Source organism: Prosopis cineraria, unplaced genomic scaffold (assembly GCF_029017545.1).
Source record: "Prosopis cineraria cultivar Desert tree isolate PC_DT_omini unplaced genomic scaffold, ASM2901754v1 PC6, whole genome shotgun sequence".
NCBI lineage: Eukaryota > Viridiplantae > Streptophyta > Magnoliopsida > Fabales > Fabaceae > Prosopis > Prosopis cineraria.
Window position 1 is genome coordinate 20,528,135 of NW_026555337.1, and position 17,225 is coordinate 20,545,359.

The 17,225-nt window shown below is 29.7% G+C and overlaps 1 long non-coding RNA gene across 1 annotated transcript; it reads right to left on the minus strand.

Moving 5' to 3' along the window:
- Nucleotides 1–5,303: 5,303 nt before the first annotated feature.
- On the minus strand, nt 5,304–7,054 carry LOC129312601 (uncharacterized). Its single transcript, XR_008593631.1, has 2 exons — nt 6,962–7,054; nt 5,304–5,562 (listed from the first exon to the last, which is right to left on the minus strand). It is a non-coding gene; the product is annotated as an uncharacterized LOC129312601 (long non-coding RNA).
- Between the last annotated feature and the right edge of the window lie 10,171 nt (nt 7,055–17,225).

Genomic DNA, 17,225 nt, shown 5'->3' on the forward strand with positions numbered 1-17,225 from the left:
AAATAATTTTTAGGTAGTTTAGAGATTTTATAAAAAGAGATTTATTGTATAGAAATTTTATAAAAAGTATACATTATTTTATGTTTAGTTACAATAATAAAAAATTGATTATTAGTCAGCTATTTTAAATTTAATGATATCTTCCTTATTTTTGTTTTATAAAAAGAAATTATTATTATTATATTATTTTAAAATTTTATAATCTATTTTTTTATTCTGACTATTTTCAAAAATTTTAAAAAATATAATAAGAACTCATAAAATACATTTTAAAAAAATAAATGATTTTTTCATGAAATAAGCAAAAACAAACGTACCCTTTTATTGTATAAAACTAAGAATCTAATACAAATCAGTTATTTAAATGACTAGAGTTACTAGTACTTACGCTAACCTGAAGTTGTTATTGAGATGATTCAATAAAAGTTGGAACTGGAAACCCCATAATTACGTTTGATGATAAGTGATGCATCTTACTCATGACAATAACACACAAAAAAAAAAAAATTACATAAAAATAATGGGAAGGTAGTTTTGGCTATCCAACTATTTTTCTTTTCTTTAATAAATGGAATGTTTTAGTCAGAAAGCATTGACCGATTCTTTGGTTTAACTATGATCTATAATTACATATTAATTTAATTATGAATCATTTGATTTGGCCATCTTTCAACCTTTATTTAACTAATGAACAGGTGCCAATTGGTCCAGTTATATAAATATTACTCACAGCAGACAAGGTCAAATAATGACAGGGTGGCATTTATGAATAACTATTAAATTTAACATATAAATATTGTCGGATGGTGAACGGAAATTAACAAATTTGATTAGGAAAATTATGTAGTGGTCCCACAGAGCAAATTTATTTATAAATAATTGCAAAATTTGAAAACATCAGCTAGGTCTCTTGAGGCATGAGTGTAATTTAAAATTAGGCTGTAAAGACAATAATACCCCTCTTAAACACATATTACATCAATCAAATTAAATAATTAATTTATAACTACTTCATTAACAATTTACAACTATAATTTTAACTTTTTGCAACTGTAACTTTATATATCCAATAGTTAAATAATCATGTGTTACTAACAAAGTTTCACATTAGTTATTTACAACCACTTTATTAATAATTTAAATTATAACTTCAACTTTTTACAATTGTAACTTTACATATATAATAGTTAAACTTATGAGTTTAATTATTGGATATATAAATTTTCAATTATAAAAAGTTAAAGTTATAGTTGTAAATTACTAATAAAATAATTATAAATTAAAGTAAATATGCAATTTAGGCCATGAACTACAGGTCCAGGGGTAATTTGAATCCTAAACTTTAAAAAGGTGTATTTTCAAACCTAAACAATTAAGGTTGAGACAATTTCGCCCCTATCGTTAATTTTTAACAAACGTTCATTAAATTTATATGGAAAAAATTTCACTTTAAGTCCCAATTTGACAGACATTTTTTGAAAGTTAACAATAGGGGAGAGATTGCCCCAACTTTAATTGTTTAGGATTTAAAAATATATTATTTTAAAAGTTTAGAGTTCAAATCACCTCTAGACCTATAGTTTAGTATTTAAATTGCATATTAATCCATAATAATATTAAATTTTCTAGGATATGAGAAGAAGGAATAAAAAAGGTAAACAATAATAATGATGATAGTGATGAAACTATATAAAAGAAGATTGTAAATTGTAATAATGAGTAAAGCAATTTTTGGTAGAGATTATGATAGATAAGAATGAAACTGTATGGAGTTGATTATTTTTGTTCTGGTTGAGTTGGGTTTTGATAGGCTATTAGTAGTAGCAATAGAAGTGTTGCACAATACTTTTCTATAAGTGCACTTTCATAGTTTTTCCTGTTTGTTCTTTGACATAATGGAATCTCATAATAATATCGATGAAAAAAAATATTAGCATTCTTTGTGAGGGAAAAATCTAGAATAAATTCCTCTTCATACACTTTTTTCTCTATCTTTTTATTTACCATAAAAGCACTTGGTTCTATTTTATAAATTTTCACCTTCATCGATCAATTCAAACTAAAAAACTTACACAATCCTTCACAATCTTTTTAAAAATTGATATAATATGTAAAATACACTTTTTTCTGTTATTGTTCAATTATCATCGATTAGAGTATATCTTTTAAAATACAAAGGGGTTAGTATACAATTTAGACTCTTAACTATAGATCCAAGAGCAATTTGAACCCTAAACTTTTAAAAAGGTGCATTATGCACCCTAAACAAGTTAGGGAAATTTCACTCTTATTATTAATTTTCAACTAACGTCTGTCAAATTGGGAACTAAAGTATAATTTTTCTCAAATGAATTTGACAGATGTTTGTTAAAAAATTAATTATATGGGTGAAATTATCCTAACTTTAATTATTTAAGGTTCAGAATGCACTTTTTTAAAGTTTAGTGTTCAAACCACCTTTGGACTTATAGTTCAAGGTTCAAATCACACATTAACCCTATATATTATTTTACTAATGTAATGTATAGTATATGTTTAATAGGGGGCATTATTATCTTTTTATCCTATTTTCAAATTATACTCATGTCCCAAGGGACCTAGTTGTGATTTCTGAATTTTATAAGACTTATTTATAAATAAATATACTTCATGAGACCTATATGTAATTTTTTTTAATTTGATTTATATTTCATTTGCTAAAAATCAGCTTCTCAAAAATTTGTTAGCAAATATCCTGTTCTCTTCGACCAATTAAATGGAAATGGGCTTGAAAAACACCCATGCGAGTAACGGCCCAGTCCAAATATAATGGCTTGTGACATTTGCTGAACATATAAAATGGCTTGTGATATTATGATCCATATAAGTTTTGATGATGACAAATATTAAAAAAATTAATTATACTTATGTCTAATTATTTTTATAAATATAGTAGTTAACTATAACTAAAGAACAAGTACCTTAAAGTATTTTTATCTATATTTCTCTATATTACATGAGATTTGGAGAAATAATTTTATATATATAGACGTTATTTTATATTATAATATTTTTTTATTCTAAAATGATTGAATATCCAAGAGTGTTTAAAGTATTATTTTCATAACTTGGATATTTACTAAATATAAGACTTCTCAAGTATATTGATACTTGGACTAAATATTTTATTCATGTCATCATTGAAGATTATCCAAAGTATAAGTGAGAGTAAGTATGAATAGAAAGAATTGAAGCCATCCCTAACATGCTGCACTCAATATTAATGAAGAACATAAAGATAAAGACAAGGATGATTCAAGATAAGCTTAAAAAAAATGAAGATATTTACATAAGTTTGGATGTATCATAGTGTTCAAGTTGATAGATATAATATCTTTAAGGTAGAAATTTTTGTGTTAAACTAATTGACTTAAGTATGCATTTACTGGCTCAAGATATTTCAAATCAAAATATGTATTTTAATTTTTAAAAAAGAAATAGTACAAGGAAAAAACAAAAAACAAAAACCAGAAAGGAAAAAATAGAAGAACCTAGATAGAAAACAAAACTAAAACCCATATGTAATCCTAGCCTTTGTCAGATCGAGTCTCTTTTATAAGTTCAAATTACACCATTGTTAATTCTGTAAAATTTAAATGGCATAGATTCTTATGACATGTTTGAGATAGAACATAGATGATTATGTGCATGTTTTGTTAATATCAAATAAACTAGAAGAGATTCAACAAGAAGTGATTAATATCACTCACATGCATGAAGAAGCGAAGATATCTCCCATGCTCAATCACTTTTTCCTACAATTTTATTGTATGGCTTATAATTTTAATTCCTCTATAATTTGCACAATTCTAAATATTTTTTTATTTTTATAAATAGGAACTAAGATGTTTTTCCTTCATTTTTCTTAAGGCATTTTCTTGAATGATGAGATCTTATTAAATATCTTTATATTTGTATATATAATTTAAAATACATATTTTAAGGGTTTGTTGGAGTACTAGAGAATCTTATTAGATATGGGATAACTATCTTAAATACTTCATAAGATGTATAACTTTAAAAATTTTAAATTTAAAAATAACATTTTAACTTATTTAAGTTTAATTTTTTCTTATAAGCCTACGGGTTTCCTATTTATGTTCAAATCTTCCAGGTTAGACCGGGATATTTTATATTTGACGGAGTTAATTTATAACAATTAAACTTTTAATGTTCATAATATAAGGTTTTAATTGAATTTTAAAAAAGAAGGGAAACCTGCAAGCAGAGAGTGAATTAATAAAGTAGGATCTTAAACAAGAATTTGTAAAGTAATAAATATATTTATAACCAAATTCAAATAATGTATATCAGACCCTAAACTAATTTATTATACAAATTGTTCTCTCAACTTTTGAAAACATTGCAATCTGACTCAAGCTATTAGCAAAAGTTAACTTTAATAGTTAGTTGATTAGAAAGTGACCTTAAAAATTACAGAAAATGATAAAAAAAATTACAAAAGAGGATCCAACATTCTCTCTGTAATTTTTTATGCCTTTTTTTTTGTCATTTTTCAGTTAACTAACTGTTAGAATTAACTTTTGTCAATAGCATAAGTCAGATTGCACATTTTTTAAAAGTTGAGGAAAAATTGGCACAGTAAATGAGTTCAAGGACTATATGCTTTTGGATCTAAAATTCAAGGGGTAATTTGCTCATTTACATGTTAAAATATTACTTCTTTAATTTTTTAAGTCATAAATATTTTTAATGAAAAAATATGATAATGAAAATAGTAGAATAATTATGTGTATCATAAAGTAACCGCATCAGACATGAATTGAACCCGGGCACGTTGATATTATATTTTAAAGTATGGGTGCTTCGTAAATAATTAAAGAACTCTTCAAAAATATTACAACTAAGATTGAGCAAAGTAACATGCATGCATGAAAAATCCATGTCTGATTGTCACTCCTCGATTACCTTGAGAATTAGCAGACTCACAGTCTACTAGACCTAGTAGTTTGCAGAGAGTTTAGAGATAATGGAGAGTAAAAAGTATCATGTATTTTGGTTATCAAATGATTAAATTATAAGGATCAAATTAGTAACCTCCTTCATTAATTAATTAATTAATTAATTAATCTCACATTATCCTTAACTTAGTCAGCTAAGAGATAGGGAATAACTGATAGTTACAAGGTTGTACGTTGGGCCTTTATCCATTGAACTCACTTGTGTGGTCCACCTATCATGGTTCACACAAGATCATAAAGACTGACCTATCTGAGGCTTATTAATTAATGCAAATCCATAAATATTTATAAATATTCCAACATTACATAATTGGTGTATAATTTGCAACACGCAGCTGTGGAGCCCTTTGGGTTTGTAATAACAGTACAATATACAAAATAACTAAATAACTATGTAGACAAAGAATTTACAAATAGATCAGAAGCATTACATTATTATTATTTCTAATAATTGTGCAACGAGGTTTATCGCGTGATGTCACTCTTTTCAAACATCGATTGCTTGATACTTGGGTGGCGAGTATCCTTCTCTCTTGTGAACCTATAGAAAAACAAGAATTCAACTATTATTTTTCTTCATTTTTGATCATCAAAAAGAAAATTAAATCAATCAATAAACTAATAATAGCACTGTGTGTGTGTGCGCGTCAATATTATATATATATATATATATATAATAATAATAATAATAATATAATGTGAGAAGCATTGGTGCTTTTTATTTCGTGGTAAAATCAGATGTTTCCAATGAATATCAACAAGAATAAATGGTTGTAGAGAAAATTTCACTTTAATTTCTCTACGAGATGGAACAAATATTGTGTCGATTATTTTACCCGAACCGCCGCCTAAAAAGGAACTATATAAATTATGTTCTTTTTCTCTTTTTCTTTTTATTTTCTTTTTCTTTTTGGTAAATTAATCTCATTAGCCCTATGAAATATTAACTTACCCCACCCAAACAGTTTTAAGAGAAATTGGGCATTGCATATCTAATCTCTTCATCCCTATGCCTATTTTACTTATGTGTGTGCATGTCAAGTGAACTCATTCAGATTCTATTTCTGCTTTTGAATTTATAACCAAGAAATAGGACCTTTGAGTTTGATCTGCAGTTAATTTGTAAGGTCATCATGTGATTCAACGAGAAACCAGATGAGCATATCATAAATTCCATTTGGTCTACGTTTTTATTAAAAAAAAAAAAAGTTTTGATAAGGTAGGTCCTAAGGTTCACCAGTAAATGCCTTTAGACTTAAACAGCACTTATTAATATTTTTAATTATGATTAATGTTCTTATGGATCCCTAGTTGTCACTTTCCTTAAAAAAGGGAGACAAGCTAAGGCATATTGCACACTCGTTTGGTTTTATTTTGCATAGAAAAGAGACAATTTCATCATTTTATTCAAACAACCTTTTTCACTTCAATTCCGTAAATATAAACATTGAGTTAATCTATTCGAAAGAAAGTAATTGCCTGTTGAGGGAAGACAGTTAATAATAATAATAATAATAATAATAATAATAATACAATTATTGTTTCCTTCTAATTAAATTTCTTATAAATCAATTTATTTGTCCATCTATTATAAATGTTTTGGTTGTCAGGTTTTTTCTTTTTTGTTTGGCCGCAAAACGCGAAGACTATATATCACGAGCACACAAAACCCGAAAAAGTACAAGCCAAAAAAAAAAAAAAAAACCAGAAAGGAAAAAGAGAAGAACCCAGATAGAAAACAAAATAAGACCCATGTGTATTCCTAGCCTTCATCGGATCGAGTCTCTCTTTTAAATTATACTATTGTTAGTTCTATAAAATTTAAATAGCATAGATTCATATGAAAAGTTTTTAAGGTAGAACATATATAGATGAGTATATGCATGTTTTGCTAATATCAAATAAACTAAAAAAATATTCGACAAGAAGTAATCACTCACCGTGAGGTTGCTTCAGCAGAAAGAAGCAACACAGAAAGAAAGAGAATCACCAAAATAGGATATTGCCTCTTGAAAGCCATAATTAGGTTTGAATGTTTGTATATCTCTGTAAGCGTCGACCACATCAATTTATAACACAAAATTAGGGGGCAGTTGTGTCCATTCAAGCAATTTTCTATTAGAATAATGGGTTTTATACTGTAATTTTAATTAGTCTTCCAAAAATACTTGAACTTGATCTTTATTAAAATATACGAGCTGGCCTCTCTTTGTTATTTATGGGAAGTTTGACATGTTCTTCCATACATATACTTTAGAGCTTGAAGAATGAGATGTATTTTATATAATTTGTTATTGAGGAATTTACTAATTAAGATTTGATTATTTATATTTGATAGTTAGGAAACTGATGGTTTTTTATATATTTTTGAAATAAATTAAATGCCCCATAAATTTCAGGACAGTTTAAGGGAGATTTTATGCAAAACTAATACTCTCTCTAGTCTTGTTTATAAGTCATTTTCTGCATTTTCATTGAAACTAAGAAAAACTTTAAACCTCATTAACTTTGTTTAAAAATTTAACAAGTTTACAATTCTACCTCTATTAAACATACTTACTTTAAAATAAAATATTCTAGCATTTAATAAACTTCCTTACATTTAATAGGGGCAAAATTGTGAAGATAAACACAGCAAATATTTTCTTTTTTCTTACTGATTAAGATTTGATTATATCAAACTAATCTAATCGGCAACTTGCAAACTAATATGTTTTTCTAATATAATGGTTGAATTAAAATGAAAACTAAAAATTGTAAATTAGCCAAAACAAATTGTGGCCCAAAGGAAAATTATTCAAAACAACTTAAGTTGATTTTTCTCCTATGGCCTCAAGTATTATTGGTCGTTAAAAAGATAGACTATATTAATTAGGTTTATTTTATACATAAAACTAAGATTCTAATACCAATCACTTATTTAAAAAGACTAGAGTTATTAGTACTTAAACTAACCTCAATTTGTGATTGAGATGATTCAATAAGAGGTGGAACTGGAAACCATTATTACGTTTGATGATAAGTGATGCGTCACTTATTCATGACACTAACACATACAAATTTGTATAAAAATAATGGGAGGGTAGTTTTGGCTATCCAACTATTTTCTTTACTTTAATATAATGGGGTGTTTTAGTCAGAAAGCATTGACCGATTCGTTGGTTTAATTAACTATGATTTATAATTATATTAATTTAATTATGAATGATTTCATTTGACCATATTTTAACCTTTATTTAACTAATGAACAGGTGTCACCACTAATTTAATAATTGGTCTAGTTATATAAATATTACTCACAGATGACAAGGTCAAATAATGACAAGGTGGCATTTATGAATAACTATTAGATTTAACATATAAATATTGTCAGATGGCAAACGAAAATTAAAAAATTTGATTTGTTTTTCATTTGCTAAAAATCAGCTTGTCAAAGTCTATTAGCAAAAGTGAGTTTCGTAACCTAATTTGTGATTGGATACTGTTTAGCCTAACATGCAGGGGAAATGACAGTTAGGGACTCTGTAAATATTAATGACAATTACATATCTTCAATTATTAAAATCTCAATAAAAGACCACGATCTTTACTTGTAATTAAAAATGTGAATATTCAGTTGAGAAATCTACTAACTACACTTAGGATCATTTGTAATATCAATTGGGAATTTATGAAGGTTAATTGAGAATGTCAATTTTTTTACTGTTAATATACAAATAAACCACTTAGAAAATCAAGTAAATATAATTGAAATTATTTGTAATGTTATTTGTGAATTTATGAGAGTCTCTTATAAATCACAAGCTAATTATTTATGATTTTTTGCTTTTAATATATAGATAAATTACTTGAAAAGTCTATTAAATATATTTGAATTTATTTCTAACATCAGTTAAAAATTTACAAAAATTATTTATAAATTGTAAGCCAATCACTTGTGATTTTTTTTTGGCTGTCGCTTGGAAAATTAAAACAATATAGTTGAAAATCTTTGTAGCATTGGTTGAGAATTTACTGAAGATCGTTGCGAATTTCAAGTCAATTAACAAAAGATAATTTATTACAAATAAGGATCATGGTTTATTATTATTATTTCAATAATTTAAAATTTATAATTATTACTAATGTTCTTGCAAAGTCCCTAACTATTATTTTCCCTTACATGTTCCCTCTGGTCAATTAAATGGAAATGGGCTTGAAAAACACCCAGGCGAGTAACGACCCAGTCCAACAGAGAAGTGAAGCAGTGACCGTTTTAAGTGAAACATGGAACGACTACTCCCTCGCTTCAAAAGAAGAAAGCGACAAGGTGGAAGAGGCATCTCTTGGACATAATGGTTTGTGATATTATGATTAATATAAGTTTTGCTGATGATAAATATTAGTAAAGTTAACTATACTTATACCTAATTATTGTCATAAATATAGTAGTTGACTACAATCAATGAACATGTGCTTTAAAGTGTTCTCATCTATATTGTTCCATATTATATGATATTTAAAAAATAATTTTATGTGTATAAAAGTTATTTTATACTATGATATTTTTTTATCCTAAAATGATTCTATATCCAAGAGTAGTGTTCAAAAATATTATTTTCATAACTTGGATATTTACTAAATAAATGTAAAAATTTTCATATACACGACGTAATAACTTTTATATTTATTCTCATACATACTGATACTTAGACTAATCATTTTATTCATATAATATCATTGATGGTTATCCAAAGTACAAATGAGAATGAGCATGAAGAAAAATAATTAAAGCTATCCTTAGCATGCTACGCTCAATATTAATGAAGAATATAAAGAAAGACAAGGATGATTCAGAATGAGCTTAAAAAGAGTGAATACCATTTATACAAGTATGGATGCATCATAGCCTTGGACTTGATTGGTAATATATCCTTAGGCTAGAAATATTTTTATCAAACTCATTGACTTAGATATGCATTAATTGGCTCAAGATATTTCAAATTAAAACAGGTTTTTTTAGTTCTTAAATAAGAAAGAGTGAGAAATGATTTTCTATTATCATGATTTTTTTTTATCTTTGGTCATTTATAACTCACAAGATTAGGAATTTTTTTATCACTAACTCCATAAAGCTTTCAAAGATCTTTTATTTACTCAAAGCAAAGTTCAGTTTAAAAAGTTATCAATATTTGAAGTTTAAGCTTTGATGTAAATTCCGCAGAAAATTCAGTTTTGACCTATGGTCACATTTTTAATCATATCTCTTACATTACATATTATTTTGATATGAAATATATCTCATTTGAAAGTAGACTCCAGATTTTCAATGATAATTTATTTACTAAAAATGGAGTCCCAATGAGAAAGTGATGATTGTTAGAAGTTGATTAGAGAGATGTAGATTACAAATTAAGTTGAATTTAGTCATAAAGTTTATTTTATTGATAACCATACTTCAAGAGCTTTTCAACAATATATAACTTACTAAATATGGAGTTGTATTGAGTGAGTTATAACTTTAACTGAAATGTCACTCATTCACGAGTGAACTAGTTTTTGTGCTTGCGTGAATTAGCCTTAGAATTGTCTTGGATCACATTTTTGCAAGAACAAGATGTTATGATGACAAAAATTAGAGCTGCAGTATGATGCTTAGTTCTGTCTAACTCATTCACATGAAAATCGGTTGATTCATGCAAAAATTAGAGTGATAGTAAAAATCATGTTTGTGGACCTCTAATTCTAGCAAAAACTAGGGCTGTGTTTGGTACACAGGCTTCAATTTATAGGGATAGAGATTGATAGTGGGAGTGAGAGTGAGGCTTTAAAATTATATATGGTATGGATTATTAGGTCTTAAAAAATAAGTTTTAAAAATATGATAAATAATTATTCAACCAACACTTAAAAAAATAAAATTACGAGATCAATGAGTTCAAATTGTCCGAAACTATAATGTTGATGAGTAATTTAGGGTCGTTATCCAGTTTCTGCGTTGAATGACTTCAATTCTATCATGAGTCCATGATGGATACAATATTTTTGTCTTTAAATAGTCTTCATCGCTAATTGCTGGTCATTTATATCATGATCGGCATATTTTATATTTGATGGAGTCAATTAATAACTAAATTTTAAATATTCATGGTATAAAATTTTAATTGAATTTCGTGAAAACAAAGTAGAAAAACCTGCAAGCAAAAAGTGAAGCTGTAATTATTTTATAGGAAAAATATTACGAGTTGAAACTATTTGTAAGGCCCCGGAAGATTTAATGTTTCAAGAAAGGCCTTGACTTCGCGGATCCCCATTGAAACATTCTCATAGATGAGCAACAGAACAATACCACGATCAATTATGTGAACAACAAGTGAATAAACGTAATGGCTATATGAAGAACCACACTGATTGATAGTGGAACTAAATTTAGTGAACCAAGCACGATAAGCTTTTTGAACGTCATATAAAGCTTGATGAAGATGACAAACTTTATCTAGTGGATGAAGATAGCTAGGACAAGGTTTCATGTGAACTTCTAGATCACTTTTAAGCAAAGAATTTTTGAAATCCATCTGATGAAGAGTCCACTGCTTAACCACATCAAAGGCGAGAAGATTGTAAGCAGAAGTAAGATGGGTACTATGAACAAAGGTTTCTTCATAATCGATGACATACTCTTGAGTGTTATCTTTACCCAGCCACCAGATGAGCCTTGAAGACATCTAAAGAGCTGCAAGAGAGTTTTAGTTTTATAAACCCACATTCATCCAACTAAAGTTTTACCAAGGAGAAGATTAATTAGCCAAGTCCCAATTAAGCATTTTTCTAGAGCCAGCAGTTCAACTTGCATGCTTGCTGCTAACGATCGAGGGTCACAAGTCTTCTTTGTAATCGTAAGACTTAGGTCCCAATCATATTTATTTAAGCACAGTTTATAATTTTTATTCTTCTAAAATTAGATCATTTTTAATTTTAAAATATCACTTTGGACCTTAATCATGAAATAATGGTTGTTTTCTGTAAGGTGCAACTAGTATCTTTAACTTTCTATTAGTGCAATGTTACTTTGAAGAAAAAGGGTACAATGTTACCCTATATAGTAACATTTAACAAATGTTACCTGTCAATTGAACAATTATAAGGGTTAATAAAGTGTTATTTTACCCTAGGAGTTTGTCTAAATGAGAAATTGGTATCATAAACTTTCAATTGGAGCAATTTTGTCCTTATAGTGCATGATCCTATAGAGCTACAAGCAGAATCCTTTGCTAATAATTTAAATATGTAACTGAGTTTTGTAAGTGATAGAGTGGCTTTGCTACCACAATCCACCAAAAATTTCAATCCTAGGTGCTTAAATTCGTCTCTCCCAACTTAGGCTAGGTTATATATGTCGCTTATGGGCAACTTCGAACACACATGTATTATTTGCTCATGGTTAAGCTTACTAAACTCATACCTACTTATGGGCACATATCCAGACTTGTTCATGGGTAAAATATCTGATACCCGTGAATATTCTGAATTGGATATGCCATTGACTCTGATCTTTTGTTGAGATTTTGTATGTATAACAAAATTGTTTAATATCCTCTGTTATAGGATTTACCACAAGCTAACACACCTCTCAACTTTTTAACTACATTCCAATACGAGACTTCTTGTTATATTCTAACAGTACGAGTTTCATTAATGTTTATTTAACAAAAAATAAGTTATATAATTTTAACATAGATCACAAAAACTTTGTATTAATTTCTCTTATTATATCATTTAACCTCAAGGAGTGTAGATTATTAATTTACTCTTATTAGAGCTTGATCAATCAATTGGTTAATTACATAAAGAAATTAAATTATGGATTAGTTCATAAGCTTGTTACTCTTTTACAAGATCCTAATAATAATATGTAAATAAGTTCTTTTTGACTATAAAATGTAAGAAATTAGTAATCAGAAGATGAGAATTGCATAGTTTAGGAAATATACGGTAAATTAATTATTGTAGGTATACTAAAAAACTAATGAACTGTTTGAAAGCCAATAACTTTGTAGTCTAATGGCATGTTAGTTCTCCCATATGTAGGAGGTCATTGCGGATTTGACCCTACTTGTAACTTCAAGTTGTTAATGCCTATAGGGGTATGCACGATTTTAAAGCTTGATATGTGAAAAAATTGTTTAAACAATATAGTTAAGTTTGAAGATTAATTTAAAAAAAAAAACCATTCAGGCTAAACCAACAATAATAAATTATATATATATATATATATATATTTATAAATATGATTAATTTATATTTATTAAAGGTTGTTTTTATTTTTAACATTATGTTCAGTAAAGGAGAGTAGAGAGATGAGAAAATAAAAACCCTAGCCTAACCCCATTTAGTACTTTTTGCTTGCAATTCTCATTTGGTACTTTTTGTTTGCAATTCTCTTTGTGGAGCTCTCACAACACACTCACTCCAAACCCTAGCCTCCCCTCTTTTGCCTTTCATTTTGTCTTATACCCTCAGTTCTTCATCTGAGTTCTTCATTTCTCTTTGTTCGTCGACCTCTTCTTCTCCCTTTCACATTGTTGATTGAGTCTTCCTCCTCCTTCATCTTGAGAAGTCGCTGAGCTCTATTTGATGCAGCCTCTTATCTCGTCTTCTCTGCCTCACCACCTCACCTATGCATTCTCTACCTTATGATGCAGCTTTGCATAAAAGAATGAGGAACTTAGCCGTATCATTGACAAGAATACTCTAGAAGCAGGCTCAAATTTAAGGTCACATGAAGGACAACAGTTAGGGGCTAATACAAGTGCAAGCTTTAGAGGCCACACAACTATAAGGGATCACCCTATTCTATATGTTTTTGCTAATACAACCCCTTAAATAACCCCTTATGTTATTTACAGGAGCCTAGCACAAGTGGCCCAGGGTGCATGGTATTGATCCCAAAGCATTAGAAACAAGCCATGAAATTAGCTGGTAGATATGGAGGCCTTGAGGGATGCCATCCAGGATATATATGGCCCTAGATTAAGGCCAATTGGCTGTCCTAATTTTTAAAAGCCCTACCCTAAACATATAAAAAGAGATAACCCATACCCTCAGGGTTATAGAATACCTAATTTCACCCTATTTTTAGGAGATGGCATGCAATCCACATTAGAACATATAGGAAGATTTACTATCCAATGTGGAAAGATCGCTAACTATGACAACTTCACTAGTTTAAAGTTGAGATTATTCCCAAACACACTCACAAGTCCTGCATTCACATGGTATACATTATTGCCTTGTAATTCAGTACTTAGTTGGATAGAGATGGAACCACAGTACTAAGTTCTATTAGGGCTTTAAGAATGTTGTACAAGATAGGATCAATAAAGGAATCCTAAAGTTTCCAAAAGAAGAGTCCATGGTCGTGGATGAAGTTCCATTTCCTTCATTTGCCACACTCAATATGGTATAAATTGACTCTAGCAAGCAGCGAGCTAGAAAAGACAATGGCACACGAGAAAGGCAAAGAGATGTAAGGCCCTAATACATTTAGACTAGTGGAGAAGTAAAAAAGGAAATTACTAAGACAGTATGGGACCTCCTAGAAGAACCTACATGTTGGTTAAACTCTATACAAGACATTAAATGACCCTCAGGATGGGACATTAGCCTAGAGGCATATGAAAAGCGTGAAAAAATCTAAGATGGTTTAGGACCTCCTAGGACAACCTGTGGGCAGGTTAAACTGTGAAAAACAATACACAACAAGCCAGGAAACAAATGACCCTCAGGATGGGATATTAGCCCGAAGGTGGTTTGTGACTGCCTAAGAGAACCATCTGGCAAGTTTGATTATTTTGTGAAATACTCAACCCTACCAAGAGTAGGGGAACCTTTCATAAGAACACCTTCAGGATGGGACATAAGGCCTGATAGACTACCACTGACCACATCAAAAAATACTATAGAGCTCCTTTTAACACCAAAGGTCACCAAAAACTTAGGCAGATTCATTATTCTACCTAGTAACATGCCTCCCTACAATGAAAACTTGTAACACATCAAAAGTTTCCAAGTATCTTAGTAAGAACCCAGAAGAGGTGTCTTCAACGCAAACATGCTGCATAAAGATTCTTAAACAACAGAAGATAGATGTATAAAACAACACCGAGGGGCAAGAACTAAATAAGTTCAAAAGAAGGTCAACAGAAGACTAGGACGAGGAAAGCAAAGATGAAGACCAATAAAATGGCAACATTTACATGGGAGAGATAACCTAAATCTATGTTGCACGATTTCGCTGACGCTTCCTTCCTAATTCAAGTCCACAATCAATAAGGCACAAGAGGAGTTAATAAGGGATTAAAACAACATAAAGATAATACACACAAGCATATATCAATATTGCCTAATAGAACCTAGGGAGTATGAGGAACCTAAGCCAGTAGAGGTACAAAGGAAAATAGAGAAAGTTAAGATAGAGCCCGTATGCCAAGTCACTTTTTAGGTTGTAGAAAGGAAGTTGAAATAGGTGATTCTAGAGAAACCTAGCATTAAAATGACTTAGCATTTGAAGCTTTATATATCAAGATGCATTTTTATGGAAAGCCTATGACCAGGGTGCTAGTAGATAATGGCTCGATGGTGAGTATACTACTAGCTCGCATAATGATCAAAATAGGATGGGAGGAACAAGACTTGATGCCAATGGAGGTATCTATAGTGAGATTCACTGGGACCGCTCTAAAAGTTTTGGGGGTCCTATCATTGCAAGTTGACGTCAGGTCTAAATCCTCTCTTACGGCCTTCCATGTAATTAGCTCTACAACACATTATCAAGCCTTGTTAGGTCGAGATTGGATACATACTAACGAATGCATCCCTTTCTCTCTTTACCAAATGCTTCTTATGTGAAAAAGGGAGGAAGTGGAAGTTGTTGGGCTAAAGACAAATCCTTCACAACAATCACAGATTTTATAGATGCAAGGTACTATGACACCAATGTAGGCCCTTTCACATTTCAAAGAGTAAATTAGCAAGCATCCACGAACAAAGTTTCTCCACATAATTTAGCAGCATATACTATCATGCCTCTAACATCATAGAGGTACAAACCCATTATAGAACTAATAGATGATTGAACCAGACCACAAAAATGCCATAACAGTTATGGCCATTCAAAAACTATGGTTATAAACCATGCAAGAACAATTGGAAGACTACAGGCCCAAAACTCTAAGGGCTGAAATCATTTATGAAGATAAATCCCAGGGAATAACACAACTACATAAGCTAGGCCCTGTACCTTTAAAATTTGAAGATTTAGCCCTAGAGATATAGGATCCACTATAAGAAGTAAACCTTGAATCCTTAGAGGAACTAAGGATCACTTTTATTAGCTCGTTATTGGATCAAGAATAGAAGAGTGCCTTTAAATTAGTACTACAGGAATTCAAAGATTGCTTGTATGAGACTATAATGAAATGACAAGACTAGCAAGATAGCTGGTTGAACACAGGCTCCCTATAAAGCCAAATTACAGACCACACCAATAGCCTGCCTGAAGGATATCAGTTGAAGTAGAGTTATAAGTAAAGGAGGAGATCCAATGCCTCTTACGGGCCAAATTCATATAGCTCTATAGGTATGCTCAGTGGTTCTCAAACATAGTCTCAGTAATCAAGAAAAATGAAAAACTATAAGTTTGTGTAGATTTTTAAAACCTAAATGCGGACATGCATAAAGACATGTATGTAATGCCTATTGCGGAAAGGTTAATAGACCTTGGGGCCGAGAATGCATTATTACCATTTATGGATTGTTTTTCAAGGTATAACTAAATATTTATTATGAAAGAAGACATTTACAAAATTACTTTTTGGTGCCCAGGCTCTATTGGAACATGCCATTCAAACTTAAAAATGTTTAGGCTACCTATCAATAGGCTCTTTCACGATATGATCAAGAAACATCTGGAAGTATACATAGATGATATAATGATCAAATTGAAAAAAGCACAAGATCATATTAAGCATTTGAGGATGAGATTCTTTTGAATAAGGGCAGTAGGCCTTAAATTAAATCTACTTAAATGTGTATTTGATGTGATCGCAAGAAACTTTCTTATATTCCTAGTCCACAAGAGAGGAATTGAAGTAGATTGAAATAAAGCATAGGCTATCTTAGAAGTGAAGGCACCATGCAATAAGAAAGAGCTACAAAGATTCCTAG